The sequence below is a fragment of the Oncorhynchus clarkii genome, chromosome 13, assembly GCF_045791955.1.
Source record: "Oncorhynchus clarkii lewisi isolate Uvic-CL-2024 chromosome 13, UVic_Ocla_1.0, whole genome shotgun sequence".
Lineage (NCBI taxonomy): Eukaryota > Metazoa > Chordata > Actinopteri > Salmoniformes > Salmonidae > Oncorhynchus > Oncorhynchus clarkii.
Genome location: NC_092159.1, coordinates 261,368 through 286,373, shown reverse-complemented (window position 1 = coordinate 286,373; position 25,006 = coordinate 261,368). Strand labels below are relative to the sequence as shown.

Genomic DNA, 25,006 nt, shown 5'->3' with positions numbered 1-25,006 from the left:
TTTTTTTCTTCTTTTTGGACATTTTTGCAAGAAGGGCCTCGTTAGCGCAGTAGGTAGCGCGTCAGTCTCATAATCTGAAGGTCGTGAGTTCGATCCTCACACAGGGCAGCAAAGCTTTTAAAAAGAGTGTTGGCTGAAGATGAAGTGAAAATTAATTCACTGTCTTTCTGGACTTTCACACAATACCTACTTTTGTCAAGGTGGATACCTCATCTTAAGGTCCATATCGATATGTATTACTTTTGTCAAGGTGGATACCACATCTTAAGGTCCATATCGATATGTATTACTTTAGAATGAAATCAATCTTTTTGTCTCAGGGGTTGTAGAATTTCAGACCATACATATATTTTGGAACGGTGGTTTCAACATCAGTGTCAAAATTTGATGTTCGGTATCAATATTTTTTTTTCTTCTTTTTGGACATTTTTGCAAGAAGGGCCTCGTTAGCGCAGTAGGTAGCGTGTCAGTCTCATAATCTGAAGGTCGTGAGTTCGATCCTCACACGGGGCAGCAAAGCTTTTAAAAAGAGTGTTGGCTGAAGATGAAGTGAAAATTAATTCACTGTCGTTCTGGACTTTCACACAATACATACTTTTGTCAAGGTGGATACCACATCTTAAGGTCCATATCGATATGTATTACTTTAGAATGAAATCTATCTTTTTGTCTCAGGGGTTGTAGAATTTCAGACCATACATATATTTTGGAACGGTGGTTTCAACATCAGTGTCAAAATTTGATGTTCGGTATCAATATTTTTTTTTCTTCTTTTTGGACACTTTTGAAAGAAGGGCCTCGTTAGCGCAGTAGGTAGCGCGTCAGTCTCATAATCTGAAGGTCGTGAGTTCGATCCTCACACGGGGCAGCAAAGCTTTTAAAAAGAGTGTTGGCTGAAGATGAAGTGAAAATGAATTCACTGTTGTTCTGGACTTACACACAATACATACTTTTGTCAAGGTGGATACCACATCTTAAGGTCCATATCGATATGTATTACTTTAGAATGAAATCAATCTTTTTGTCTCAGGGGTTGTAGAATTTCAGACCATACATATATTTTGGCACGGTGGTTTCAAAAATTTGATGTTCGGTATCGATATTTTTTTTCCTTCTTTTTGGACATTTTTGCAAGAAGGGCCTCGTTAGCGCAGTAGGTAGCGCGTCAGTCTCATAATCTGAAGGTCGTGAGTTCGATCCTCACACGGGGCAGCAAAACTTTTAAAAAGAGTGTTGGCTGAAGATGAAGTGAAAATGAATTCACTGTCGTTCTGGACTTTCACACAATACATACTTTTGTCAAGGTGGATACCACATCTTAAGGTCCATATCGATATGTATTACTTTAGAATGAAATCTATCTTTTTGTCTCAGGGGTTGTAGAATTTCAGACCATACATATATTTTGGCACGGTGGTTTCAAAAATTTGATGTTCGGTATCGATATTTTTTTTTCTTATTTTTGGACACTTTTGAAAGAAGGGCCTCGTTAGCGCAGTAGGTAGCGCGTCAGTCTCATAATCTGAAGGTCGTGAGTTCGATCCTCACACGGGGCAGCAAAGCTTTTAAAAAGACAGTGTTGGATGAAGTGAAAATTAATTCTCTGTCGTTCTGGACTTTCACACAATACATACTTTTGTCAAGGTGGATACCACATCTTAAGGTCCATATCGATATGTATTACTTTAGAATGAAATCAATCTTTTTGTCTCAGGGGTTGTAGAATTTCAGACCATACATATATTTTGGCACGGTGGTTTCAACATCAGTGTCAAAATTTGATGTTCGGTATCAATATTTTTTTTTCTTCTTTTTGGACATTTTTGCAAGAAGGGCCTCGTTAGCGCAGTAGGTAGCGCGTCAGTCTCATAATCTGAAGGTCGTGAGTTCGATCCTCACACAGGGCAGCAAAGCTTTTAAAAAGAGTGTTGGCTGAAGATGAAGTGAAAATTAATTCACTGTCTTTCTGGACTTTCACACAATACCTACTTTTGTCAAGGTGGATACCTCATCTTAAGGTCCATATCGATATGTATTACTTTTGTCAAGGTGGATACCACATCTTAAGGTCCATATCGATATGTATTACTTTAGAATGAAATCAATCTTTTTGTCTCAGGGGTTGTAGAATTTCAGACCATACATATATTTTGGAACGGTGGTTTCAACATCAGTGTCAAAATTTGATGTTCGGTATCAATATTTTTTTTTCTTCTTTTTGGACATTTTTGCAAGAAGGGCCTCGTTAGCGCAGTAGGTAGCGTGTCAGTCTCATAATCTGAAGGTCGTGAGTTCGATCCTCACACGGGGCAGCAAAGCTTTTAAAAAGAGTGTTGGCTGAAGATGAAGTGAAAATTAATTCACTGTCGTTCTGGACTTTCACACAATACATACTTTTGTCAAGGTGGATACCACATCTTAAGGTCCATATCGATATGTATTACTTTAGAATGAAATCTATCTTTTTGTCTCAGGGGTTGTAGAATTTCAGACCATACATATATTTTGGAACGGTGGTTTCAACATCAGTGTCAAAATTTGATGTTCGGTATCAATATTTTTTTTTCTTCTTTTTGGACACTTTTGAAAGAAGGGCCTCGTTAGCGCAGTAGGTAGCGCGTCAGTCTCATAATCTGAAGGTCGTGAGTTCGATCCTCACACGGGGCAGCAAAGCTTTTAAAAAGAGTGTTGGCTGAAGATGAAGTGAAAATGAATTCACTGTTGTTCTGGACTTACACACAATACATACTTTTGTCAAGGTGGATACCACATCTTAAGGTCCATATCGATATGTATTACTTTAGAATGAAATCAATCTTTTTGTCTCAGGGGTTGTAGAATTTCAGACCATACATATATTTTGGCACGGTGGTTTCAAAAATTTGATGTTCGGTATCGATATTTTTTTTCCTTCTTTTTGGACATTTTTGCAAGAAGGGCCTCGTTAGCGCAGTAGGTAGCGCGTCAGTCTCATAATCTGAAGGTCGTGAGTTCGATCCTCACACGGGGCAGCAAAACTTTTAAAAAGAGTGTTGGCTGAAGATGAAGTGAAAATGAATTCACTGTCGTTCTGGACTTTCACACAATACATACTTTTGTCAAGGTGGATACCACATCTTAAGGTCCATATCGATATGTATTACTTTAGAATGAAATCTATCTTTTTGTCTCAGGGGTTGTAGAATTTCAGACCATACATATATTTTGGCACGGTGGTTTCAAAAATTTGATGTTCGGTATCGATATTTTTTTTTCTTATTTTTGGACACTTTTGAAAGAAGGGCCTCGTTAGCGCAGTAGGTAGCGCGTCAGTCTCATAATCTGAAGGTCGTGAGTTCGATCCTCACACGGGGCAGCAAAGCTTTTAAAAAGAGTGTTGGCTGAAGATGAAGTGAAAATGAATTCACTGTCGTTCTGGACTTTCACACAATACATACTTTTGTCAAGGTGGATACCAAATCTTAAGGTCCATATCGATATGTATTACTTTAGAATGAAATCTATCTTTTTGTCTCAGGGGTTGTAGAATTTCAGACCATACATATATTTTGGCACGGTGGTTTCAAAAATTTGATGTTCGGTATCAATATTTTTTTTTCTTCTTTTTGGACATTTTTACAAGAAGGGCCTCGTTAGCGCAGTAGGTAGCGCGTCAGTCTCATAATCTGAAGGTCCTGAGTTCGATCCTCACACGGGGCAGCAAAGCTTTTAAAAAGACAGTGTTGGATGAAGTGAAAATTAATTCTCTGTCGTTCTGGACTTTCACACAATACATACTTTTGTCAAGGTGGATACCACATCTTAAGGTCCATATCGATATGTATTACTTTAGAATGAAATCAATCTTTTTGTCTCAGGGGTTGTAGAATTTCAGACCATACATATATTTTGGAACGGTGGTTTCAACATCAGTGTCAAAATTTGATGTTCGGTATCAATATTTTTTTTTCTTCTTTTTGGACATTTTTGCAAGAAGGGCCTCGTTAGTGCAGTAGGTAGCGCGTCAGTCTCATAATCTGAAGGTCGTGAGTTCGATCCTCACACGGGGCAGCAAAGCTTTTAAAAAGAGTGTTGGCTGAAGATGAAGTGAAAATTAATTCACTGTCTTTCTGGACTTTCACACAATACATACTTTTGTCAAGGTGGATACCTCATCTTAAGGTCCATATCGATATGTATTACTTTAGAATGAAATCAATCTTTTTGTCTCAGGGGTTGTAGAATTTCAGACCAGACATATATTTTGGAACGGTGGTTCCAACATCAGTGTCAAAATTTGATGTTCGGTATCAATATTTTTTTTTGTTCTTCTTGGACATTTTTACGTGAAGGGCCTCGTTAGCGCAGTAGGTAGCGCGTCAGTCTCATAATCTGAAGGTCGTGAGTTCGATCCTCACACGGGGCAGCAAAGCTTTTAAAAAGACAGTGTTGGATGAAGTGAAAATTAATTCTCTGTCGTTCTGGACTTTCACACAATACATACTTTTGTCAAGGTGGATACCACATCTTAAGGTCCATATCGATATGTATTACTTTAGAATGAAATCAATCTTTTTGTCTCAGGGGTTGTAGAATTTCAGACCATACATATATTTTGGCACGGTGGTTTCAACATCAGTGTCAAAATTTGATGTTCGGTATCAATATTTTTTTTTCTTCTTTTTGGACATTTTTGCAAGAAGGGCCTCGTTAGCGCAGTAGGTAGCGCGTCAGTCTCATAATCTGAAGGTCGTGAGTTCGATCCTCACACAGGGCAGCAAAGCTTTTAAAAAGAGTGTTGGCTGAAGATGAAGTGAAAATTAATTCACTGTCTTTCTGGACTTTCACACAATACCTACTTTTGTCAAGGTGGATACCTCATCTTAAGGTCCATATCGATATGTATTACTTTTGTCAAGGTGGATACCACATCTTAAGGTCCATATCGATATGTATTACTTTAGAATGAAATCAATCTTTTTGTCTCAGGGGTTGTAGAATTTCAGACCATACATATATTTTGGCACGGTGGTTTCAAAAATTTGATGTTCGGTATCAATATTTTTTTTTCTTCTTTTTGGACATTTTTACAAGAAGGGCCTCGTTAGCGCAGTAGGTAGCGCGTCAGTCTCATAATCTGAAGGTCGTGAGTTCGATCCTCACACGGGGCAGCAAAGCATTTAAAAAGAGTGTTGGCTGAAGATGAAGTGAAAATGAATTCACTGTTGTTCTGGACTTTCACACAATACATACTTTTGTCAAGGTGGATACCACATCTTAAGGTCCATATCGATATGTATTACTTTAGAATGAAATCAATCTTTTTGTCTCAGGGGTTGTAGAATTTCAGACCATACATATATTTTGGCACGGTGGTTTCAAAAATTTGATGTTCGGTATCAATATTTTTTTTTCTTCTTTTTGGACATTTTTACAAGAAGGGCCTCGTTAGCGCAGTAGGTAGCGCGTCAGTCTCATAATCTGAAGGTCGTGAGTTCGATCCTCACACGGGGCAGCAAAGCTTTTAAAAAGAGTGTTGGCTGAAGATGAAGTGAAAATGAATTCACTGTCGTTCTGGACTTTCACACAATACATACTTTTGTCAAGGTGGATACCACATCTTAAGGTCCATATCGATATGTATTACTTTAGAATGAAATCAATCTTTTTGTCTCAGGGGTTGTAGAATTTCAGACCATACATATATTTTGGAACGGTGGTTTCAACATCAGTGTCAAAATTTGATGTTCGGTATCAATATTTTTTTTTCTTCTTTTTGGACATTTTTGCAAGAAGGGCCTCGTTAGCGCAGTAGGTAGCGCGTCAGTCTCATAATCTGAAGGTCGTGAGTTCGATCCTCACACAGGGCAGCAAAGCTTTTAAAAAGAGTGTTGGCTGAAGATGAAGTGAAAATTAATTCACTGTCTTTCTGGACTTTCACACAATACCTACTTTTGTCAAGGTGGATACCTCATCTTAAGGTCCATATCGATATGTATTACTTTTGTCAAGGTGGATACCACATCTTAAGGTCCATATCGATATGTATTACTTTAGAATGAAATCAATCTTTTTGTCTCAGGGGTTGTAGAATTTCAGACCATACATATATTTTGGCACGGTGGTTTCAAAAATTTGATGTTCGGTATCAATATTTTTTTTTCTTCTTTTTGGACATTTTTACAAGAAGGGCCTCGTTAGCGCAGTAGGTAGCGCGTCAGTCTCATAATCTGAAGGTCGTGAGTTCGATCCTCACACGGGGCAGCAAAGCATTTAAAAAGAGTGTTGGCTGAAGATGAAGTGAAAATGAATTCACTGTTGTTCTGGACTTTCACACAATACATACTTTTGTCAAGGTGGATACCACATCTTAAGGTCCATATCGATATGTATTACTTTAGAATGAAATCAATCTTTTTGTCTCAGGGGTTGTAGAATTTCAGACCATACATATATTTTGGCACGGTGGTTTCAAAAATTTGATGTTCGGTATCAATATTTTTTTTTCTTCTTTTTGGACATTTTTACAAGAAGGGCCTCGTTAGCGCAGTAGGTAGCGCGTCAGTCTCATAATCTGAAGGTCGTGAGTTCGATCCTCACACGGGGCAGCAAAGCTTTTAAAAAGAGTGTTGGCTGAAGATGAAGTGAAAATTAATTCACTGTCTTTCTGGACTTTCACACAATACATACTTTTGTCAAGGTGGATACCTCATCTTAAGGTCCATATCGATATGTATTACTTTAGAATGAAATCAATCTTTTTGTCTCAGGGGTTGTAGAATTTCAGACCATACATATATTTTGGCACGGTGGTTTCAAAAATTTGATGTTCGGTATCAATATTTTTTTTTCTTATTTTTGGACACTTTTGAAAGAAGGGCCTCGTTAGCGCAGTAGGTAGCGCGTCAGTCTCATAATCTGAAGGTCGTGAGTTCGATCCTCACACGGGGCAGCAAAGCCTTTAAAAAGAGTGTTGGCTGAAGATGAAGTGAAAATGAATTCACTGTCGTTCTGGACTTTCACACAATACATACTTTTGTCAAGGTGGATACCACATCTTAAGGTCCATATCGATATGTATTACTTTAGAATGAAATCAATCTTTTTGTCTCAGGGGTTGTAGAATTTCAGACCATACATATATTTTGGCACGGTGGTTTCAACATCAGTGTCAAAATTTGATGTTCGGTATCAATATTTTTTTTTCTTATTTTTGGACACTTTTGAAAGTAGGGCCTCGTTAGCGCAGTAGGTAGCGCGTCAGTCTCATAATCTGAAGGTCGTGAGTTCGATCCTCACACGGGGCAGCAAAGCTTTTAAAACAAGTGTTGGCTGAAGGTGAAAATGAATTCACTGTCGTTCTGGACTTTCACACAATACATACTTTTGTCAAGGTGGATACCACATCTTAAGGTCCATATCGATATGTATTACTTTAGAATGAAATCAATCTTTTTGTCTCAGGGGTTGTAGAATTTCAGACCATACATATATTTTGGCACGGTGGTTTAAAAAATTTGATGTTCGGTATCAATATCTTTTTTCCTTCTTTTTGGACATTTTTGCAAGAAGGGCCTCGTTAGCGCAGTAGGTAGCGCGTCAGTCTCATAATCTGAAGGTCGTGAGTTCGATCCTCACACGGGGCAGCAAAGCTTTTAAAAAGAGTGTTGGCTGAAGATGAAGTAAAAATGAATTCACTGTCGTTCTGGACTTTCACACAATACATACTTTTGTCAAGGTGGATACCACATCTTAAGGTCCATATCGATATGTATTACTTTAGAATGAAATCAATCTTTTTGTCTCAGGGGTTGTAGAATTTCAGACCATACATATATTTTGGCACGGTGGTTTCAAAAATTTGATGTTCGGTATCAATATTTTTTTTTCTTCTTTTTGGACATTTTTGGAAGGAGGGCCTCGTTAGCGCAGTAGGTAGCGTGTCAGTCTCATAATCTGAAGGTCGTGAGTTGGATCCTCACACGGGGCAGCAAAGCTTTTAAAAAGAGTGTTGGCTGAAGATGAAGTGAAAATTAATTCACTGTCGTTCTGGACTTTCACACAATACATACTTTTGTCAAGGTGGATACCACATCTTAAGGTCCATATCGATATGTATTACTTTAGAATGAAATCTATCTTTTTGTCTCAGGGGTTGTAGAATTTCAGACCATACATATATTTTGGCACGGTGGTTTCAAAAATTTGATGTTCGGTATCGATATTTTTTTTTCTTATTTTTGGACACTTTTGAAAGAAGGGCCTCGTTAGCGCAGTAGGTAGCGCGTCAGTCTCATAATCTAAAGGTCGTGAGTTCGATCCTCACACGGGGCAGCAAAGCTTTTAAAAAGAGTGTTGGCTGAAGATGAAGTGAAAATGAATTCACTGTTGTTCTGGACTTTCACACAATACATACTTTTGTCAAGGTGGATACCACATCTTAAGGTCCATATCGATATGTATTACTTTAGAATGAAATCAATCTTTTTGTCTCAGGGGTTGTAGAATTTCAGACCATACATATATTTTGGAACGGTGGTTTCAACATCAGTGTCAAAATTTGATGTTCGGTATCAATATTTTTTTTTCTTCTTTTTGGACATTTTTGCAAGAAGGGCCTCGTTAGCGCAGTAGGTAGCGCGTCAGTCTCATAATCTGAAGGTCGTGAGTTCGATCCTCACACGGGGCAGCAAAGCTTTTAAAAAGAGTGTTGGCTGAAGATGAAGTGAAAATTAATTCACTGTCTTTCTGGACTTTCACACAATACATACTTTTGTCAAGGTGGATACCTCATCTTAAGGTCCATATCGATATGTATTACTTTAGAATGAAATCAATCTTTTTGTCTCAGGGGTTGTAGAATTTCAGACCATACATATATTTTGGAACGGTGGTTCCAACATCAGTGTCAAAATTTGATGTTCGGTATCAATATTTTTTTTTGTTCTTCTTGGACATTTTTACATGAAGGGCCTCGTTAGCGCAGTAGGTAGCGCGTCAGTCTCATAATCTGAAGGTCGTGAGTTCGATCCTCACACGGGGCAGCAAAGCTTTTAAAAAGAGTGTTGGCTGAAGATGAAGTGAAAATTAATTCACTGTCGTTCTGGACTTTCACACAATACATACTTTTGTCAAGGTGGATACCACATCTTAAGGTCCATATCGATATGTATTACTTTAGAATGAAATCTATCTTTTTGTCTCAGGGGTTGTAGAATTTCAGACCATACATATATTTTGGCACGGTGGTTTCAAAAATTTGATGTTCGGTATCGATATTTTTTTTCCTTCTTTTTGGACATTTTTGCAAGAAGGGCCTCGTTAGCGCAGTAGGTAGCGCGTCAGTCTCATAATCTGAAGGTCGTGAGTTCGATCCTCACACGGGGCAGCAAAACTTTTAAAAAGAGTGTTGGCTGAAGATGAAGTGAAAATGAATTCACTGTCGTTCTGGACTTTCACACAATACATACTTTTGTCAAGGTGGATACCACATCTTAAGGTCCATATCGATATGTATTACTTTAGAATGAAATCTATCTTTTTGTCTCAGGGGTTGTAGAATTTCAGACCATACATATATTTTGGCACGGTGGTTTCAAAAATTTGATGTTCGGTATCGATATTTTTTTTTCTTATTTTTGGACACTTTTGAAAGAAGGGCCTTGTTAGCGCAGTAGGTAGAGCGTCAGTCTCATAATCTGAAGGTCGTGAGTTCGATCCTCACACGGGGCAGCAAAGCTTTTAAAAAGAGTGTTGGCTGAAGATGAAGTGAAAATGAATTCACTGTCGTTCTGGACTTTCACACAATATATACTTTTGTCAAGGTCGATACCACATCTTAAGGTCCATATCGATATGTATTACTTTAGAATGAAATCTATCTTTTTGTCTCAGGGGTTGTAGAATTTCAGACCATACATATATTTTGGCACGGTGGTTTCAAAAATTTGATGTTCGGTATCGATATTTTTTTTTCTTATTTTTGGACACTTTTGAAAGAAGGGCCTCGTTAGCGCAGTAGGTAGAGCGTCAGTCTCATAATCTGAAGGTCGTGAGTTCGATCCTCACACGGGGCAGCAAAGCTTTTAAAAAGAGTGTTGGCTGAAGATGAAGTGAAAATGAATTCACTGTTGTTCTGGACTTTCACACAATACATACTTTTGTCAAGGTGGATACCACATCTTAAGGTCCATATCGATATGTATTGCTTTAGAATGAAATCTATCTTTTTGTCTCAGGGGTTGTAGAATTTCAGACCATACATATATTTTGGCACGGTGGTTTCAAAAATTTGATGTTCGGTATCGATATTTTTTTTTCTTATTTTTGGACACTTTTGAAAGAAGGGCCTCGTTAGCGCAGTAGGTAGCGCGTCAGTCTCATAATCTGAAGGTCGTGAGTTCGATCCTCACACGGGGCAGCAAAGCTTTTAAAAAGAGTGTTGGCTGAAGATGAAGTGAAAATGAATTCACTGTTGTTCTGGACTTTCACACAATACATACTTTTGTCAAGGTGGATACCACATCTTAAGGTCCATATCGATATGTATTACTTTAGAATGAAATCAATCTTTTTGTCTCAGGGTTGTAGAATTTCAGACCATACATATATTTTGGCACGGTGGTTTCAAAAATTTGATGTTCGGTATCAATATTTTTTTTTCTTCTTTTTGGACATTTTTACAAGAAGGGCCTCGTTAGCGCAGTAGGTAGCGCGTCAGTCTCATAATCTGAAGGTCGTGAGTTCGATCCTCACACGGGGCAGCAAAGCTTTTAAAAAGAGTGTTGGCTGAAGATGAAGTGAAAATGAATTGTCTGTCGTTCTGGACTTTCACACAATACATACTTTTGTCAAGGTGGATACCACATCTTAAGGTCCATATCGATATGTATTACTTTAGAATGAAATCTATCTTTTTGTCTCAGGGGTTGTAGAATTTCAGACCATACATATATTTTGGCACGGTGGTTTCAAAAATTTGATGTTCGGTATCGATATTTTTTTTTCTTATTTTTGGACACTTTTGAAAGAAGGGCCTTGTTAGCGCAGTAGGTAGCGCGTCAGTCTCATAATCTGAAGGTCGTGAGTTCGATCCTCACACGGGGCAGCAAAACTTTTAAAAAGAGTGTTGGCTGAAGATGAAGTGAAAATGAATTCACTGTTGTTCTGGACTTTCACACAATACATACTTTTGTCAAGGTGGATACCACATCTTAAGGTCCATATCGATATGTATTACTTTAGAATGAAATCAATCTTTTTGTCTCAGGGGTTGTAGAATTTCAGACCATACATATATTTTGGCACGGTGGTTTCAAAAATTTGATGTTCGGTATCGATATTTTTTTTTCTTATTTTTGGACACTTTTGAAAGAAGGGCCTCGTTAGCGCAGTAGGTAGCGCGTCAGTCTCATAATCTGAAGGTCGTGAGTTCGATCCTCACACGGGGCAGCAAAGCTTTTAAAAAGAGTGTTGGCTGAAGATGAAGTGAAAATTAATTCACTGTCGTTCTGGACTTTCACACAATACATACTTTTGTCAAGGTGGATACCACATCTTAAGGTCCATATCGATATGTATTACTTTAGAATGAAATCTATCTTTTTGTCTCAGGGGTTGTAGAATTTCAGACCATACATATATTTTGGCACGGTGGTTTCAAAAATTTGATGTTCGGTATCGATATTTTTTTTTCTTATTTTTGGACACTTTTGAAAGAAGGGCCTCGTTAGCGCAGTAGGTAGCGCGTCAGTCTCATAATCTGAAGGTCGTGAGTTCGATCCTCACACGGGGCAGCAAAACTTTTAAAAAGAGTGTTGGCTGAAGATGAAGTGAAAATGAATTCACTGTTGTTCTGGACTTTCACACAATACATACTTTTGTCAAGGTGGATACCACATCTTAAGGTCCATATCGATATGTATTACTTTAGAATGAAATCTATCTTTTTGTCTCAGGGGTTGTAGAATTTCAGACCATACATATATTTTGGCACGGTGGTTTCAACATCAGTGTCAAAATTTGATGTTCGGTATCAATATTTTTTTTTCTTATTTTTGGACACTTTTGAAAGTAGGGCCTCGTTAGCGCAGTAGGTAGCGCGTCAGTCTCATAATCTGAAGGTCGTGAGTTCGATCCTCACACGGGGCAGCAAAGCTTTTAAAACAAGTGTTGGCTGAAGGTGAAAATGAATTCACTGTCGTTCTGGACTTTCACACAATACATACTTTTGTCAAGGTGGATACCACATCTTAAGGTCCATATCGATATGTATTACTTTAGAATGAAATCAATCTTTTTGTCTCAGGGGTTGTAGAATTTCAGACCATACATATATTTTGGCAAGGTGGTTTCAAAAATTTGATGTTCGGTATCAATATTTTTTTTTCTTCTTTTTGGACATTTTTACAAGAAGGGCCTCGTTAGCGCAGTAGGTAGCGCGTCAGTCTCATAATCTGAAGGTTGTGAGTTCGATCCTCACACGGGGCAGCAAAGCTTTTAAAAAAACAGTGTTGGCTGAAGTGAAAATTAATTTTCTGTCGTTCTGGACTTTCACACAATACGTACTTTTGTCAAGGTGGATGCCACATCTTAAGGTCCATATCGATATGTATTACTTTAGAATGAAATCAATCTTTTTGTCTCAGGGGTTATAGAATTTCAGACCATACATATATTTTGGAACGGTGGTTTCAACATCAGTGTCAAAATTTGATGTTCGGTATCAATATTTTTTTTTCTTCTTTTTGGACATTTTTACATGAAGGGCCTCGTTAGTAGGTAGCGCATCAGTCTCATAATCTGAAGGTCGTGAGTTCGATCCTCACACGGGCCAGCAAAGCTTTTAAAAAGAGTGTTGGCTGAAGGTGAAAATGAATTCACTGTTGTTCTGGACTTTCACACAATACATACTTTTGTCAAGGTGGATACCACATCTTAAGGTCCATATCGATATGTATTACTTTAGAATGAAATCAATCTTTTTGTCTCAGGGGTTGTAGAATTTCAGACCATACATATATTTTGGCAAGGTGGTTTCAAAAATTTGATGTTCGGTATCAATATTTTTTTTTCTTCTTTTTGGACATTTTTACAAGAAGGGCCTCGTTAGCGCAGTAGGTAGCGCGTCAGTCTCATAATCTGAAGGTCGTGAGTTCGATCCTCACACGGGGCAGCAAAGCTTTTAAAAAGAGTGTTGGCTGAAGATGAAGTGAAAATTAGTTCACTGTCGTTTTGGACTTTCACACAATACATACTTTTGTCAAGGTGGATACCACATCTTAAGATCCATATCGATATGTATTACTTTAGAATGAAATCTATCTTTTTGTCTCAGGGGTTGTAGAATTTCAGACCATACATATATTTTGGCACGGTGGTTTCAACATCAGTGTCAAAATTTGATGTTCGGTATCAATATTTTTTTTTCTTATTTTTGGACACTTTTGAAAGAAGGGCCTCGTTAGCGCAGTAGGTAGCGCGTCAGTCTCATAATCTGAAGGTCGTGAGTTCGATCCTCACACGGGTCAGCAAAGCTTTTAAAAAGAGTGTTGGCTGAAGGTGAAAATGAATTCACTGTCGTTCTGGACTTTCACACAATACATACTTTTGTCAAGGTGGATACCACATCTTAAGGTCCATATCGATATGTATTACTTTAGAATGAAATCAATCTTTTTGTCTCAGGGGTTGTAGAATTTCAGACCATACATATATTTTGGCAAGGTGGTTTCAAAAATTTGATGTTCGGTATCAATATTTTTTTTTCTTCTTTTTGGACATTTTTACAAGAAGGGCCTCGTTAGCGCAGTAGGTAGCGCGTCAGTCTCATAATCTGAAGGTCGTGAGTTCGATCCTCACACGGGGCATTAAAGCATTTAAAAAGAGTGTTGGCTGAAGATGAAGTGAAAATTAGTTCACTGTCGTTTTGGACTTTCACACAATACATACTTTTGTCAAGGTGGATACCACATCTTAAGGTCCATATCGATATGTATTACTTTAGAATGAAATCTATCTTTTTGTCTCAGGGGTTGTAGAATTTCAGACCATACATATATTTTGGCACGGTGGTTTCAACATCAGTGTCAAAATTTGATGTTCGGTATCAATATTTTTTTTTCTTATTTTTGGACACTTTTGAAAGAAGGGCCTCGTTAGCGCAGTAGGTAGCGCGTCAGTCTCATAATCTGAAGGTTGTGAGTTCGATCCTCACACGGGGCAGCAAAGCTTTTAAAAAAACAGTGTTGGCTGAAGTGAAAATTAATTTTCTGTCGTTCTGGACTTTCACACAATACGTACTTTTGTCAAGGTGGATGCCACATCTTAAGGTCCATATCGATATGTATTACTTTAGAATGAAATCAATCTTTTTGTCTCAGGGGTTGTAGAATTTCAGACCATACATATATTTTGGAACGGTGGTTTCAACATCAGTGTCAAAATTTGATGTTCGGTATCAATATTTTTTTTTCTTCTTTTTGGACATTTTTACATGAAGGGCCTCGTTAGTAGGTAGCGCATCAGTCTCATAATCTGAAGGTCGTGAGTTCGATCCTCACACGGGGCAGCAAAGCTTTTAAAAAGAGTGTTGGCTGAAGATGAAGTGAAAATTAGTTCACTGTCGTTTTGGACTTTCACACAATACATACTTTTGTCAAGGTGGATACCACATCTTAAGATCCATATCGATATGTATTACTTTAGAATGAAATCTATCTTTTTGTCTCAGGGGTTGTAGAATTTCAGACCATACATATATTTTGGCACGGTGGTTTCAACATCAGTGTCAAAATTTGATGTTCGGTATCAATATTTTTTTTTCTTATTTTTGGACACTTTTGAAAGAAGGGCCTCGTTAGCGCAGTAGGTAGCGCGTCAGTCTCATAATCTGAAGGTCGTGAGTTCGATCCTCACACGGGTCAGCAAAGCTTTTAAAAAGAGTGTTGGCTGAAGGTGAAAATGAATTCACTGTCGTTCTGGACTTTCACACAATACATACTTTTGTCAAGGTGGATACCACATCTTAAGGTCCATATCGATATGTATTACTTTAGAATGAAATCAATCTTTTTGTCTCAGGGGTTGTAGAATTTCAGACCATACATATATTTTGGCAAGGTGGTTTCAAAAATTTGATGTTCGGTATCAATATTTTTTTTTCTTCTTTTTGGACATTTTTACAAGAAGGGCCTCGTTAGCGCAGTAGGTAGCGCGTCAGTCTCATAATCTGAAGGTCGTGAGTTCGATCCTCACACGGGGCATTAAAGCATTTAAAAAGAGTGTTGGCTGAAGATGAAGTGAAAATTAGTTCACTGTCGTTTTGGACTTTCACACAATACATACTTTTGTCAAGGTGGATACCACATCTTAAGGTCCATATCGATATGTATTACTTTAGAATGAAATCTATCTTTTTGTCTCAGGGGTTGTAGAATTTCAGACCATACATATATTTTGGCACGGTGGTTTCAACATCAGTGTCAAAATTTGATGTTCGGTATCAATATTTTTTTTTCTTATTTTTGGACACTTTTGAAAGAAGGGCCTCGTTAGCGCAGTAGGTAGCGCGTCAGTCTCATAATCTGAAGGTTGTGAGTTCGATCCTCACACGGGGCAGCAAAGCTTTTAAAAAAACAGTGTTGGCTGAAGTGAAAATTAATTTTCTGTCGTTCTGGACTTTCACACAATACGTACTTTTGTCAAGGTGGATGCCACATCTTAAGGTCCATATCGATATGTATTACTTTAGAATGAAATCAATCTTTTTGTCTCAGGGGTTGTAGAATTTCAGACCATACATATATTTTGGAACGGTGGTTTCAACATCAGTGTCAAAATTTGATGTTCGGTATCAATATTTTTTTTTCTTCTTTTTGGACATTTTTACATGAAGGGCCTCGTTAGTAGGTAGCGCATCAGTCTCATAATCTGAAGGTCGTGAGTTCGATCCTCACACGGGGCAGCAAAGCTTTTAAAAAGAGTGTTGGCTGAAGATGAAGTGAAAATTAGTTCACTGTCGTTTTGGACTTTCACACAATACATACTTTTGTCAAGGTGGATACCACATCTTAAGATCCATATCGATATGTATTACTTTAGAATGAAATCAATCTTTTTGTCTCAGGGGTTGTAGAATTTCAGACCATACATATATTTTGGCACGGTGGTTTCAACATCAGTGTCAAAATTTGATGTTCGGTATCAATATTTTTTTTTCTTATTTTTGGACACTTTTGAAAGAAGGGCCTCGTTAGCGCAGTAGGTAGCGCGTCAGTCTCATAATCTGAAGGTCGTGAGTTCGATCCTCACACGGGGCAGCAAAGCTTTTAAAAAGAGTGTTGGCTGAAGGTGAAAATGAATTCACTGTCGTTCTGGACTTTCACACAATACGTACTTTTGTCAAGGTGGATGCCACATCTTAAGGTCCATATCGATATGTATTACTTTAGAATGAAATCAATCTTTTTGTCTCAGGGGTTGTAGAATTTCAGACCATACATATATTTTGGAACGGTGGTTTCAACATCAGTGTCAAAATTTGATGTTCGGTATCAATATTTTTTTTTCTTCTTTTTGGACATTTTTACATGAAGGGCCTCGTTAGTAGGTAGCGCATCAGTCTCATAATCTGAAGGTCGTGAGTTCGATCCTCACACGGGGCAGCAAAGCTTTTAAAAAGAGTGTTGGCTGAAGGTGAAAATGAATTCACTGTCGTTCTGGACTTTCACACAATACATACTTTTGTCAAGGTGGATACCACATCTTAAGGTCCATATCGATATGTATTACTTTAGAATGAAATCAATCTTTTTGTCTCAGGGGTTGTAGAATTTCAGACCATACATATATTTTGGCAAGGTGGTTTCAAAAATGTGATGTTCGGTATCAATATTTTTTTTTCTTATTTTTGGACATTTTTACAAGAAGGGCCTCGTTAGCCCAGTAGGTAGCGCGTCAGGCTCATAATCTGAAGGTCGTGAGTTCGATCCTCACACGGGGCAGCAAAGCTTTTAAAAAGAGTGTTGGCTGAAGATGAAGTGAAAATTAGTTCACTGTCGTTTTGGACTTTCACACAATACATACTTTTGTCAAGGTGGATACCACATCTTAAGATCCATATCGATATGTATTACTTTAGAATGAAATCAAGCTTTTAAAAAGAGTGTTGGCTGAAGGTGAAAATGAATTCACTGTCGTTCTGGACTTTCACACAATACATACTTTTGTCAAGGTGGATACCACAACTTAAGGTCCATATCGATATGTATTACTTTAGAATGAAATCAATCTTTTTGTCTCAGGGGTTGTAGAATTTCAGACCATACATATATTTTGGCACGGTGGTTTCAAAAATTTGATGTTCGTTATCAATATTTTTTTTTCTTCTTTTTGGAGATTTTTGCATGAAGGTCCTCGTTAGCGCAGTAGGCAGCGCGTCAGTCTCATTATCTGAAGGTCGTGAGTTCGATCCTCACACGAGCAGCAAAGCTTTTAAAAAAACAGTGTTGGCTGAAGTGAAAATTAATTTTCTTTCGTTCTGGACTTTCACACAATACGTACTTTTGTCAAGGTGGATGCCACATCTTAAGGTCCATATCGATATGTATTACTTTAGAATGAAATCAATCTTTTTGTCTCAGGGGTTGTAGAATTTCAGACCATACATATATTTTGGAACGGTGGTTTCAACATCAGTGTCAAAATTTGATGTTCGGTATCAATATTTTTTTTTCTTCTTTTTGGACATTTTTACATGAAGGGCCTCGTTAGTAGGTAGCGCATCAGTCTCACTTTTGTCAAGGTGGATGCCACATCTTAAGGTCCATATCGATATGTATTACTTTAGAATGAAATCAATCTTTTTGTCTCAGGGGTTGTAGAATTTCAGACCATACATATATTTTGGAACGGTGGTTTCAACATCAGTGTCAAAATTTGATGTTCGGTATCAATATTTTTTTTTCTTCTTTTTGGACATTTTTACATGAAGGGCCTCGTTAGTAGGTAGCGCATCAGTCTCATAATCTGAAGGTCTTGAGTTCGATCCTCACACGGGGCAGCAAACCTTTTAAAAAGAGTGTTGGCTGAAGATGAAGTGAAAATGAATTCTCTGTCGTTCTGGACTTTCACACAATACATACTTTTGTCAAGGTGGATATCTTAAGGTCCAGGGCCTCGTTAGCGCAGTAGGTAGCGTGTCAGTCTCATAATCTGAAGGTCGTGAGTTCGATCCTCACACGGGGCATTAAAGCTTTTAAAAAGAGTGTTGGCTGAAGATGATGTGAAAATTAATTCTCTGTCGTTCTGGACTTTCACACAATACATACTTTTGTCAAGGTGGATACCACATCTTAAGGTCCATATCGATATGTATTACTTTAGAATGAAATCAATCTTTTTGTCTCAGGGGTTGTAGAATTTCAGACCATACATATATTTTGGCAAGGTGGTTTCAAAAATTTGATGTTCGGTATCAATATTTTTTTTTCTTCTTTTTGGACATTTTTACAAGAAGGGCCTCGTTAGCGCAGTAGGTAGCGCGTCAGGCTCATAATCTGAAGGTCGTGATTTCGATCCTCACACGGGGCAGCAAAGCTTTTAAAAAGAGTGTTGGCTGAAGATGAAGTGAAAATTAGTTCACTGTCGTTTTGGACTTTCACACAATACATACTTTTGTCAAGGTGGATACCACATCTTAAGATCCATATCGATATGTATTACTTTAGAATGAAATCTATCTTTTTGTCTCAGGGGTTGTAGAATTTCAGACCATACATATATTTTGGCACGGTGGTTTCAACATCAGTGTCAAAATTTGATGTTCGGTATCAATATTTTTTTTTCTTATTTTTGGACACTTTTGAAAGAAGGGCCTCGTTAGCGCAGTAGGTAGTGCGTCAGTCTCATAATCTGAAGGTCGTGAGTTCGATCCTCACACGGGGCAGCAAAGCTTTTAAAAAGAGTGTTGGCTGAAGGTGAAAATGAATTCACTGTCGTTCTGGACTTTCACACAATACATACTTTTGTCAAGGTGGATACCACATCTTAAGGTCCATATCGATATGTATTACTTTAGAATGAAATCAATCTTTTTGTCTCAGGGGTTGTAGAATTTCAGACCATACATATATTTTGGCACGGTGGTTTCAAAAATTTGATGTTCGGTATCAATATTTTTTTTTCTTCTTTTTGGAGATTTTTGCATGAAGGTCCTCGTTAGCGCAGTAGGTAGCGCTTCAGTCTCATTATCTGAAGGTCGTGAGTTCGATCCTCACACGGGGCGGCAAAGCTTTTAAAAAAACAGTGTTGGCTGAAGTGAAAATTAATTTTCTGTCGTTCTGGACTTTCACACAATACGTACTTTTGTCAAGGTGGATGCCACATCTTAAGGTCCATATCGATATGTATTACTTTAGAATGAAATCAATCTTTTTGTCTCAGGGGTTGTAGAATTTCAGACCATACATATATTTTGGAACGGTGGTTTCAACATCAGTGTCAAAATTTGATGTTCGGTATCAATATTTTTTTTTCTTCTTTTTGGACATTTTTACATGAAGGGCCTCGTTAGTAGGTAGCGCATCAGTCTCATAATCTGAAGGTCTTGAGTTCGATCCTCACACGGGGCAGCAAACCTTTTAAAAAGAGTGTTGGCTGAAGATGAAGTGAAAATGAATTCTCTGTCGTTCTGGACTTTCACACAATACATACTTTTGTCAAGGTGGATACCACATCTTAAGGTCCATATCGATATGTATTACTTTAGAATGAAATCAATCTTTTTGTCTCAGGGGTTGTAGAATTTCAGACCATACATATATTTTGTCACGGTGGTTCCAACATCAGTGTCAAAATTTGATGTTCGGTATCAATATTTTTTTTTCTTCTTTTTGGATATTTTTGCAAGAAGGGTCTCGTTAGCGCAGTAGGTAGCGCGTCAGTCTCATAATCTGAAGGTCGTGAGTTCGATCCTCACACGGGGCAGCAAAAGCATTTAAAAAGACAGTGTTGGCTGAAGATGAAGTGAAAATTCATTCACTGTCGTTCTGGACTTTCACGCAATACATACTTTTGTCAAGGTGGATACCACATCTTAAGGTCCATATCGATATGTATTACGTTAGAATGAAATCAATCTTTTTGTCTCAGGGGTTGTAGAATTTCAGACCATACATATATTTTGGAACGGTGGTTCCAACATCAGTGTCAAAATTTGATGTTCGGCATCAATATTTTTTTTTCTTCTTTTTGGATATTTTTGCAAGAAGGGCCTTGTTAGCGCAGTAGGTAGCGTTTCAGTCTCATAATCTGAAGGTCGTGAGTTTGATCCTCACACGGGGCAGCAAAGCTCTTAAAAAAACAGTGTTGGCTGAAGTGAAAATTAATTTTCTGTCGTTCTGGACTTTCACACAATACGTACTTTTGTCAAGGTGGATGCCACATCTTAAGGTCCATATCGATATGTATTACTTTACAATGAAATCAATCTTTTTGTCTCAGGGGTTGTAGAATTTCAGACCATACATATATTTTGGCACGGTGGTTTCAACATCAGTGTCAAAATTTGATGTTCGGTATCAATATTTTTTTTTCTTCTTTTTGGACATTTATGCAAGAAGGTCCTCGTTAGCGCAGTAGGTAGCGCGTCAGTCTCATAATCTGAAGGTCGTGAGTTCGATCCTCACACGTGGCAGCAAAAGCATTTAAAAAGACAGTGTTGGCTGAAGATGAAGTGAAAATTCATTCACTGTCGTTCTGGACTTTCACACAATACATACTTTTGTCAAGGTGGATACCACATCTTAAGGTCCATATCGATATGTATTACGTTAGAATGAAATCAATCTTTTTGTCTCAGGGGTTGTAGAATTTCAGACCATACATATATTTTGGAACGGTGGTTCCAACATCAGTGTCAAAATTTGATGTTCGGCATCAATATTTTTTTTTCTTCTTTTTGGATATTTTTGCAAGAAGGGCCTCGTTAGCGCAGTAGGTAGTGTTTCAGTCTCATAATCTGAAGGTCGTGAGTTTGATCCTCACACGGGGCAGCAAAGCTTTTAAAAAAACAGTGTTGGCTGAAGTGAAAATTAATTTTCTGTCGTTCTGGACTTTCACACAATACGTACTTTTGTCAAGGTGGATGCCACATCTTAAGGTCCATATCGATATGTATTACTTTAGAATGAAATCAATCTTTTTGTCTCAGGGGTTGTAGAATTTCAGACCATACATATATTTTGGAACGGTGGTTTCAACATCAGTGTCAAAATTTGATGTTCGGTATCAATATTTTTTTTTCTTCTTTTTGGAAATTTTTACATGAAGGGCCTCGTTAGTAGGTAGCGCGTCAGTCTCATAATCTGAAGGTCGTGAGTTCGATCCTCACACGGGGCAGCAAACCTTTTAAAAAGAGTGTTGGCTGAAGATGAAGTGAAAATGAATTCTCTGTCGTTCTGGACTTTCACACAATACATACTTTTGTCAAGGTGGATACCACATCTTAAGGTCCATATCGATATGTATTACTTTAGAATGAAATCAATCTTTTTGTCTCAGGGGTTGTAGAATTTCAGACCATACATATAATTTGGAACGGTGGTTTCAACATCAGTGTCAAAATTTGATGTTCGGTATCAATATTTTTTTTAGTTTTTTTTGGACATTTTTACATGAAGGGCCTCGTTAGCGCAGTAGGTAGCGTGTCAGTCTCATAATCTGAAGGTCGTGAGTTCGATCCTCACACGGGGCAGCAAAGCTTTTAAAAAGACAGTGTTGGCTGAAGTGAAAATTAATTCGCTGTCGTTTTGGACTTTCACACAATACATACTTTTGTCAAGGTGGATACCACATCTTAAGGTCCATATCGATATGTATTACGTTAGAATGAAATCAATCTTTTTGTCTCAGGGGTTGTAGAATTTCAGACCATACATATATTTTGGCACGGTGGTTTCAAAAATTTGATGTTCGGTATCAATATTTTTTTTTCTTCTTTTTGGAGATTTTTGCATGAAGGTCCTCGTTAGCGCAGTAGGTAGCGCTTCAGTCTCATTATCTGAAGGTCGTGAGTTCGATCCTCACACGGGGCGGCAAAGCTTTTAAAAAAACAGTGTTGGCTGAAGTGAAAATTAATTTTCTGTCGTTCTGGACTTTCACACAATACGTACTTTTGTCAAGGTGGATGCCACATCTTAAGGTCCATATCGATATGTATTACTTTAGAATGAAATCAATCTTTTTGTCTCAGGGGTTGTAGAATTTCAGACCATACATATATTTTGGAACGGTGGTTTCAACATCAGTGTCAAAATTTGATGTTCGGTATCAATATTTTTTTTTCTTCTTTTTGGACATTTTTACATGAAGGGCCTCGTTAGTAGGTAGCGCATCAGTCTCATAATCTGAAGGTCTTGAGTTCGATCCTCACACGGGGCAGCAAACCTTTTAAAAAGAGTGTTGGCTGAAGATGAAGTGAAAATGAATTCTCTGTCGTTCTGGACTTTCACACAATACATACTTTTGTCAAGGTGGATACCACATCTTAAGGTCCATATCGATATGTATTACTTTAGAATGAAATCAATCTTTTTGTCTCAGGGGTTGTAGAATTTCAGACCATACATATATTTTGTCACGGTGGTTCCAACATCAGTGTCAAAATTTGATGTTCGGTATCAATATTTTTTTTTCTTCTTTTTGGATATTTTTGCAAGAAGGGTCTCGTTAGCGCAGTAGGTAGCGCGTCAGTCTCATAATCTGAAGGTCGTGAGTTCGATCCTCACACGGGGCAGCAAAAGCATTTAAAAAGACAGTGTTGGCTGAAGATGAAGTGAAAATTCATTCACTGTCGTTCTGGACTTTCACGCAATACATACTTTTGTCAAGGTGGATACCACATCTTAAGGTCCATATCGATATGTATTACGTTAGAATGAAATCAATCTTTTTGTCTCAGGGGTTGTAGAATTTCAGACCATACATATATTTTGGAACGGTGGTTCCAACATCAGTGTCAAAATTTGATGTTCGGCATCAATATTTTTTTTTCTTCTTTTTGGATATTTTTGCAAGAAGGGCCTTGTTAGCGCAGTAGGTAGCGTTTCAGTCTCATAATCTGAAGGTCGTGAGTTTGATCCTCACACGGGGCAGCAAAGCTCTTAAAAAAACAGTGTTGGCTGAAGTGAAAATTAATTTTCTGTCGTTCTGGACTTTCACACAATACGTACTTTTGTCAAGGTGGATGCCACATCTTAAGGTCCATATCGATATGTATTACTTTACAATGAAATCAATCTTTTTGTCTCAGGGGTTGTAGAATTTCAGACCATACATATATTTTGGCACGGTGGTTTCAACATCAGTGTCAAAATTTGATGTTCGGTATCAATATTTTTTTTTCTTCTTTTTGGACATTTATGCAAGAAGGTCCTCGTTAGCGCAGTAGGTAGCGCGTCAGTCTCATAATCTGAAGGTCGTGAGTTCGATCCTCACACGTGGCAGCAAAAGCATTTAAAAAGACAGTGTTGGCTGAAGATGAAGTGAAAATTCATTCACTGTCGTTCTGGACTTTCACACAATACATACTTTTGTCAAGGTGGATACCACATCTTAAGGTCCATATCGATATGTATTACTTTAGAATGAAATCAATCTTTTTGTCTCAGGGGTTGTAGAATTTCAGACCATACATATAATTTGGAACGGTGGTTTCAACATCAGTGTCAAAATTTGATGTTCGGTATCAATATTTTTTTTAGTTTTTTTTGGACAGTTTTACATGAAGGGCCTCGTTAGCGCAGTAGGTAGCGTGTCAGTCTCATAATCTGAAGGTCGTGAGTTCGATCCTCACACGGGGCAGCAAAGCTTTTAAAAAGACAGTGTTGGCTGAAGTGAAAATTAATTCGCTGTCGTTTTGGACTTTCACACAATACATACTTTTGTCAAGGTGGATACCACATCTTAAGGTCCATATCGATATGTATTACGTTAGAATGAAATCAATCTTTTTGTCTCAGGGGTTGTAGAATTTCAGACCATACATATATTTTGGAACGGTGGTTCCAACATCAGTGTCAAAATTTGATGTTCGGCATCAATATTTTTTTTTCTTCTTTTTGGATATTTTTGCAAGAAGGGCCTCGTTAGCGCAGTAGGTAGCGTTTCAGTCTCATAATCTGAAGGTCGTGAGTTCGATCCTCACACGGGGCAGCAAAGCTTTTAAAAAAACAGTGTTGGCTGAAGTGAAAATTAATTTTCTGTCGTTCTGGACTTTCACACAATACGTACTTTTGTCAAGGTGGATGCCACATCTTAAGGTCCATATCGATATGTATTACTTTAGAATGAAATCAATCTTTTTGTCTCAGGGGTTGTAGAATTTCAGACCATACATATATTTTGGAACGGTGGTTTCAACATCAGTGTCAAAATTTGATGTTCGGTATCAATATTTTATTTTCTTCTTTTTGGACATTTTTACATGAAGGGCCTCGTTAGTAGGTAGCGCGTCAGTCTCATAATCTGAAGGTCGTGAGTTCGATCCTCACACGGGGCAGCAAACCTTTTAAAAAGAGTGTTGGCTGAAGATGAAGTGAAAATGAATTCACTGTTGTTCTGGACTTTCACACAATACATACTTTTGTCAAGGTGGATACCACATCTTAAGGTCCATATCGATATGTATTACTTTAGAATGAAATCAATCTTTTTGTCTCAGGGGTTGTAGAATTTCAGACCATACATACATTTTGGCACGGTGGTTCCAACATCAGTGTCAAGGTCGTTATCAATATTTTTGAAAAAGCTACGTGTAAAACAGATCTTTCCCTCCGGGTTGTGTGCTCGTCAGAACAACAACCCATTGTGACAGAACAACGGAACGCGATTGTGACGTCATCGTGTAAAAACAGCAACCAGAAGTGTTTATTATTAATAATGTGTTCAGTAAATAATGAAGAGCTTTTTTTTTTGACAACAGCCAAAACACACTATTTACTCTCACACGTTTTACACCGCAGTCATA

General features: G+C 37.8%; 60 non-coding genes across 60 annotated transcripts; all 60 read left to right on the top strand.

Moving 5' to 3' along the window:
• The first annotated feature begins 35 nt into the window (after nucleotides 1–35).
• trnam-cau (transfer RNA methionine (anticodon CAU)) lies at nucleotides 36–108 on the top strand. The gene has a single exon. It is a non-coding gene; the product is annotated as a tRNA-Met (tRNA).
• A 332-nt stretch (nucleotides 109–440) lies between these two features.
• Nucleotides 441–513, top strand: trnam-cau (transfer RNA methionine (anticodon CAU)). Its single transcript has one exon. It is a non-coding gene; the product is annotated as a tRNA-Met (tRNA).
• Nucleotides 514–795: 282 nt separating this feature from the next.
• trnam-cau (transfer RNA methionine (anticodon CAU)) lies at nucleotides 796–868 on the top strand. Its single transcript has one exon. It is a non-coding gene; the product is annotated as a tRNA-Met (tRNA).
• A 271-nt stretch (nucleotides 869–1,139) lies between these two features.
• On the top strand, nucleotides 1,140–1,212 carry trnam-cau (transfer RNA methionine (anticodon CAU)). Its single transcript has one exon. It is a non-coding gene; the product is annotated as a tRNA-Met (tRNA).
• A 271-nt stretch (nucleotides 1,213–1,483) lies between these two features.
• trnam-cau (transfer RNA methionine (anticodon CAU)) lies at nucleotides 1,484–1,556 on the top strand. The gene has a single exon. It is a non-coding gene; the product is annotated as a tRNA-Met (tRNA).
• Nucleotides 1,557–1,834: 278 nt separating this feature from the next.
• Nucleotides 1,835–1,907, top strand: trnam-cau (transfer RNA methionine (anticodon CAU)). The gene has a single exon. It is a non-coding gene; the product is annotated as a tRNA-Met (tRNA).
• A 332-nt stretch (nucleotides 1,908–2,239) lies between these two features.
• Nucleotides 2,240–2,312, top strand: trnam-cau (transfer RNA methionine (anticodon CAU)). The gene has a single exon. It is a non-coding gene; the product is annotated as a tRNA-Met (tRNA).
• Nucleotides 2,313–2,594: 282 nt separating this feature from the next.
• On the top strand, nucleotides 2,595–2,667 carry trnam-cau (transfer RNA methionine (anticodon CAU)). The gene has a single exon. It is a non-coding gene; the product is annotated as a tRNA-Met (tRNA).
• A 271-nt stretch (nucleotides 2,668–2,938) lies between these two features.
• On the top strand, nucleotides 2,939–3,011 carry trnam-cau (transfer RNA methionine (anticodon CAU)). Its single transcript has one exon. It is a non-coding gene; the product is annotated as a tRNA-Met (tRNA).
• A 271-nt stretch (nucleotides 3,012–3,282) lies between these two features.
• On the top strand, nucleotides 3,283–3,355 carry trnam-cau (transfer RNA methionine (anticodon CAU)). The gene has a single exon. It is a non-coding gene; the product is annotated as a tRNA-Met (tRNA).
• A 271-nt stretch (nucleotides 3,356–3,626) lies between these two features.
• Nucleotides 3,627–3,699, top strand: trnam-cau (transfer RNA methionine (anticodon CAU)). The gene has a single exon. It is a non-coding gene; the product is annotated as a tRNA-Met (tRNA).
• Nucleotides 3,700–3,977: 278 nt separating this feature from the next.
• trnam-cau (transfer RNA methionine (anticodon CAU)) lies at nucleotides 3,978–4,050 on the top strand. The gene has a single exon. It is a non-coding gene; the product is annotated as a tRNA-Met (tRNA).
• Nucleotides 4,051–4,332: 282 nt separating this feature from the next.
• Nucleotides 4,333–4,405, top strand: trnam-cau (transfer RNA methionine (anticodon CAU)). Its single transcript has one exon. It is a non-coding gene; the product is annotated as a tRNA-Met (tRNA).
• Nucleotides 4,406–4,683: 278 nt separating this feature from the next.
• trnam-cau (transfer RNA methionine (anticodon CAU)) lies at nucleotides 4,684–4,756 on the top strand. The gene has a single exon. It is a non-coding gene; the product is annotated as a tRNA-Met (tRNA).
• Nucleotides 4,757–5,077: 321 nt separating this feature from the next.
• Nucleotides 5,078–5,150, top strand: trnam-cau (transfer RNA methionine (anticodon CAU)). The gene has a single exon. It is a non-coding gene; the product is annotated as a tRNA-Met (tRNA).
• Nucleotides 5,151–5,421: 271 nt separating this feature from the next.
• Nucleotides 5,422–5,494, top strand: trnam-cau (transfer RNA methionine (anticodon CAU)). Its single transcript has one exon. It is a non-coding gene; the product is annotated as a tRNA-Met (tRNA).
• A 282-nt stretch (nucleotides 5,495–5,776) lies between these two features.
• Nucleotides 5,777–5,849, top strand: trnam-cau (transfer RNA methionine (anticodon CAU)). The gene has a single exon. It is a non-coding gene; the product is annotated as a tRNA-Met (tRNA).
• Nucleotides 5,850–6,170: 321 nt separating this feature from the next.
• On the top strand, nucleotides 6,171–6,243 carry trnam-cau (transfer RNA methionine (anticodon CAU)). Its single transcript has one exon. It is a non-coding gene; the product is annotated as a tRNA-Met (tRNA).
• Nucleotides 6,244–6,514: 271 nt separating this feature from the next.
• trnam-cau (transfer RNA methionine (anticodon CAU)) lies at nucleotides 6,515–6,587 on the top strand. Its single transcript has one exon. It is a non-coding gene; the product is annotated as a tRNA-Met (tRNA).
• Nucleotides 6,588–6,858: 271 nt separating this feature from the next.
• On the top strand, nucleotides 6,859–6,931 carry trnam-cau (transfer RNA methionine (anticodon CAU)). Its single transcript has one exon. It is a non-coding gene; the product is annotated as a tRNA-Met (tRNA).
• A 282-nt stretch (nucleotides 6,932–7,213) lies between these two features.
• On the top strand, nucleotides 7,214–7,286 carry trnam-cau (transfer RNA methionine (anticodon CAU)). The gene has a single exon. It is a non-coding gene; the product is annotated as a tRNA-Met (tRNA).
• A 266-nt stretch (nucleotides 7,287–7,552) lies between these two features.
• On the top strand, nucleotides 7,553–7,625 carry trnam-cau (transfer RNA methionine (anticodon CAU)). The gene has a single exon. It is a non-coding gene; the product is annotated as a tRNA-Met (tRNA).
• Nucleotides 7,626–7,896: 271 nt separating this feature from the next.
• On the top strand, nucleotides 7,897–7,969 carry trnam-cau (transfer RNA methionine (anticodon CAU)). Its single transcript has one exon. It is a non-coding gene; the product is annotated as a tRNA-Met (tRNA).
• A 271-nt stretch (nucleotides 7,970–8,240) lies between these two features.
• trnam-cau (transfer RNA methionine (anticodon CAU)) lies at nucleotides 8,241–8,313 on the top strand. Its single transcript has one exon. It is a non-coding gene; the product is annotated as a tRNA-Met (tRNA).
• A 282-nt stretch (nucleotides 8,314–8,595) lies between these two features.
• Nucleotides 8,596–8,668, top strand: trnam-cau (transfer RNA methionine (anticodon CAU)). Its single transcript has one exon. It is a non-coding gene; the product is annotated as a tRNA-Met (tRNA).
• Nucleotides 8,669–8,950: 282 nt separating this feature from the next.
• trnam-cau (transfer RNA methionine (anticodon CAU)) lies at nucleotides 8,951–9,023 on the top strand. Its single transcript has one exon. It is a non-coding gene; the product is annotated as a tRNA-Met (tRNA).
• Nucleotides 9,024–9,294: 271 nt separating this feature from the next.
• trnam-cau (transfer RNA methionine (anticodon CAU)) lies at nucleotides 9,295–9,367 on the top strand. The gene has a single exon. It is a non-coding gene; the product is annotated as a tRNA-Met (tRNA).
• Nucleotides 9,368–9,638: 271 nt separating this feature from the next.
• Nucleotides 9,639–9,711, top strand: trnam-cau (transfer RNA methionine (anticodon CAU)). Its single transcript has one exon. It is a non-coding gene; the product is annotated as a tRNA-Met (tRNA).
• A 271-nt stretch (nucleotides 9,712–9,982) lies between these two features.
• trnam-cau (transfer RNA methionine (anticodon CAU)) lies at nucleotides 9,983–10,055 on the top strand. Its single transcript has one exon. It is a non-coding gene; the product is annotated as a tRNA-Met (tRNA).
• Nucleotides 10,056–10,326: 271 nt separating this feature from the next.
• trnam-cau (transfer RNA methionine (anticodon CAU)) lies at nucleotides 10,327–10,399 on the top strand. The gene has a single exon. It is a non-coding gene; the product is annotated as a tRNA-Met (tRNA).
• A 270-nt stretch (nucleotides 10,400–10,669) lies between these two features.
• On the top strand, nucleotides 10,670–10,742 carry trnam-cau (transfer RNA methionine (anticodon CAU)). The gene has a single exon. It is a non-coding gene; the product is annotated as a tRNA-Met (tRNA).
• Nucleotides 10,743–11,013: 271 nt separating this feature from the next.
• trnam-cau (transfer RNA methionine (anticodon CAU)) lies at nucleotides 11,014–11,086 on the top strand. Its single transcript has one exon. It is a non-coding gene; the product is annotated as a tRNA-Met (tRNA).
• Nucleotides 11,087–11,357: 271 nt separating this feature from the next.
• On the top strand, nucleotides 11,358–11,430 carry trnam-cau (transfer RNA methionine (anticodon CAU)). Its single transcript has one exon. It is a non-coding gene; the product is annotated as a tRNA-Met (tRNA).
• A 271-nt stretch (nucleotides 11,431–11,701) lies between these two features.
• Nucleotides 11,702–11,774, top strand: trnam-cau (transfer RNA methionine (anticodon CAU)). The gene has a single exon. It is a non-coding gene; the product is annotated as a tRNA-Met (tRNA).
• Nucleotides 11,775–12,056: 282 nt separating this feature from the next.
• Nucleotides 12,057–12,129, top strand: trnam-cau (transfer RNA methionine (anticodon CAU)). Its single transcript has one exon. It is a non-coding gene; the product is annotated as a tRNA-Met (tRNA).
• A 266-nt stretch (nucleotides 12,130–12,395) lies between these two features.
• Nucleotides 12,396–12,468, top strand: trnam-cau (transfer RNA methionine (anticodon CAU)). Its single transcript has one exon. It is a non-coding gene; the product is annotated as a tRNA-Met (tRNA).
• A 612-nt stretch (nucleotides 12,469–13,080) lies between these two features.
• Nucleotides 13,081–13,153, top strand: trnam-cau (transfer RNA methionine (anticodon CAU)). The gene has a single exon. It is a non-coding gene; the product is annotated as a tRNA-Met (tRNA).
• A 281-nt stretch (nucleotides 13,154–13,434) lies between these two features.
• trnam-cau (transfer RNA methionine (anticodon CAU)) lies at nucleotides 13,435–13,508 on the top strand. The gene has a single exon. It is a non-coding gene; the product is annotated as a tRNA-Met (tRNA).
• A 266-nt stretch (nucleotides 13,509–13,774) lies between these two features.
• Nucleotides 13,775–13,847, top strand: trnam-cau (transfer RNA methionine (anticodon CAU)). Its single transcript has one exon. It is a non-coding gene; the product is annotated as a tRNA-Met (tRNA).
• Nucleotides 13,848–14,129: 282 nt separating this feature from the next.
• Nucleotides 14,130–14,202, top strand: trnam-cau (transfer RNA methionine (anticodon CAU)). The gene has a single exon. It is a non-coding gene; the product is annotated as a tRNA-Met (tRNA).
• A 627-nt stretch (nucleotides 14,203–14,829) lies between these two features.
• trnam-cau (transfer RNA methionine (anticodon CAU)) lies at nucleotides 14,830–14,903 on the top strand. Its single transcript has one exon. It is a non-coding gene; the product is annotated as a tRNA-Met (tRNA).
• A 266-nt stretch (nucleotides 14,904–15,169) lies between these two features.
• trnam-cau (transfer RNA methionine (anticodon CAU)) lies at nucleotides 15,170–15,242 on the top strand. The gene has a single exon. It is a non-coding gene; the product is annotated as a tRNA-Met (tRNA).
• A 282-nt stretch (nucleotides 15,243–15,524) lies between these two features.
• Nucleotides 15,525–15,597, top strand: trnam-cau (transfer RNA methionine (anticodon CAU)). Its single transcript has one exon. It is a non-coding gene; the product is annotated as a tRNA-Met (tRNA).
• A 628-nt stretch (nucleotides 15,598–16,225) lies between these two features.
• On the top strand, nucleotides 16,226–16,298 carry trnam-cau (transfer RNA methionine (anticodon CAU)). Its single transcript has one exon. It is a non-coding gene; the product is annotated as a tRNA-Met (tRNA).
• Nucleotides 16,299–16,909: 611 nt separating this feature from the next.
• Nucleotides 16,910–16,982, top strand: trnam-cau (transfer RNA methionine (anticodon CAU)). Its single transcript has one exon. It is a non-coding gene; the product is annotated as a tRNA-Met (tRNA).
• Nucleotides 16,983–18,153: 1,171 nt separating this feature from the next.
• trnam-cau (transfer RNA methionine (anticodon CAU)) lies at nucleotides 18,154–18,226 on the top strand. Its single transcript has one exon. It is a non-coding gene; the product is annotated as a tRNA-Met (tRNA).
• Nucleotides 18,227–18,497: 271 nt separating this feature from the next.
• On the top strand, nucleotides 18,498–18,570 carry trnam-cau (transfer RNA methionine (anticodon CAU)). The gene has a single exon. It is a non-coding gene; the product is annotated as a tRNA-Met (tRNA).
• Nucleotides 18,571–18,852: 282 nt separating this feature from the next.
• Nucleotides 18,853–18,925, top strand: trnam-cau (transfer RNA methionine (anticodon CAU)). Its single transcript has one exon. It is a non-coding gene; the product is annotated as a tRNA-Met (tRNA).
• Nucleotides 18,926–19,191: 266 nt separating this feature from the next.
• Nucleotides 19,192–19,264, top strand: trnam-cau (transfer RNA methionine (anticodon CAU)). The gene has a single exon. It is a non-coding gene; the product is annotated as a tRNA-Met (tRNA).
• Nucleotides 19,265–19,892: 628 nt separating this feature from the next.
• On the top strand, nucleotides 19,893–19,965 carry trnam-cau (transfer RNA methionine (anticodon CAU)). Its single transcript has one exon. It is a non-coding gene; the product is annotated as a tRNA-Met (tRNA).
• A 285-nt stretch (nucleotides 19,966–20,250) lies between these two features.
• trnam-cau (transfer RNA methionine (anticodon CAU)) lies at nucleotides 20,251–20,323 on the top strand. Its single transcript has one exon. It is a non-coding gene; the product is annotated as a tRNA-Met (tRNA).
• A 278-nt stretch (nucleotides 20,324–20,601) lies between these two features.
• trnam-cau (transfer RNA methionine (anticodon CAU)) lies at nucleotides 20,602–20,674 on the top strand. The gene has a single exon. It is a non-coding gene; the product is annotated as a tRNA-Met (tRNA).
• Nucleotides 20,675–20,959: 285 nt separating this feature from the next.
• trnam-cau (transfer RNA methionine (anticodon CAU)) lies at nucleotides 20,960–21,032 on the top strand. Its single transcript has one exon. It is a non-coding gene; the product is annotated as a tRNA-Met (tRNA).
• A 628-nt stretch (nucleotides 21,033–21,660) lies between these two features.
• On the top strand, nucleotides 21,661–21,733 carry trnam-cau (transfer RNA methionine (anticodon CAU)). The gene has a single exon. It is a non-coding gene; the product is annotated as a tRNA-Met (tRNA).
• Nucleotides 21,734–22,000: 267 nt separating this feature from the next.
• trnam-cau (transfer RNA methionine (anticodon CAU)) lies at nucleotides 22,001–22,073 on the top strand. The gene has a single exon. It is a non-coding gene; the product is annotated as a tRNA-Met (tRNA).
• A 628-nt stretch (nucleotides 22,074–22,701) lies between these two features.
• Nucleotides 22,702–22,774, top strand: trnam-cau (transfer RNA methionine (anticodon CAU)). The gene has a single exon. It is a non-coding gene; the product is annotated as a tRNA-Met (tRNA).
• Nucleotides 22,775–23,059: 285 nt separating this feature from the next.
• Nucleotides 23,060–23,132, top strand: trnam-cau (transfer RNA methionine (anticodon CAU)). Its single transcript has one exon. It is a non-coding gene; the product is annotated as a tRNA-Met (tRNA).
• A 278-nt stretch (nucleotides 23,133–23,410) lies between these two features.
• On the top strand, nucleotides 23,411–23,483 carry trnam-cau (transfer RNA methionine (anticodon CAU)). Its single transcript has one exon. It is a non-coding gene; the product is annotated as a tRNA-Met (tRNA).
• Nucleotides 23,484–23,768: 285 nt separating this feature from the next.
• trnam-cau (transfer RNA methionine (anticodon CAU)) lies at nucleotides 23,769–23,841 on the top strand. Its single transcript has one exon. It is a non-coding gene; the product is annotated as a tRNA-Met (tRNA).
• Nucleotides 23,842–24,119: 278 nt separating this feature from the next.
• trnam-cau (transfer RNA methionine (anticodon CAU)) lies at nucleotides 24,120–24,192 on the top strand. Its single transcript has one exon. It is a non-coding gene; the product is annotated as a tRNA-Met (tRNA).
• Nucleotides 24,193–25,006: the final 814 nt, after the last annotated feature.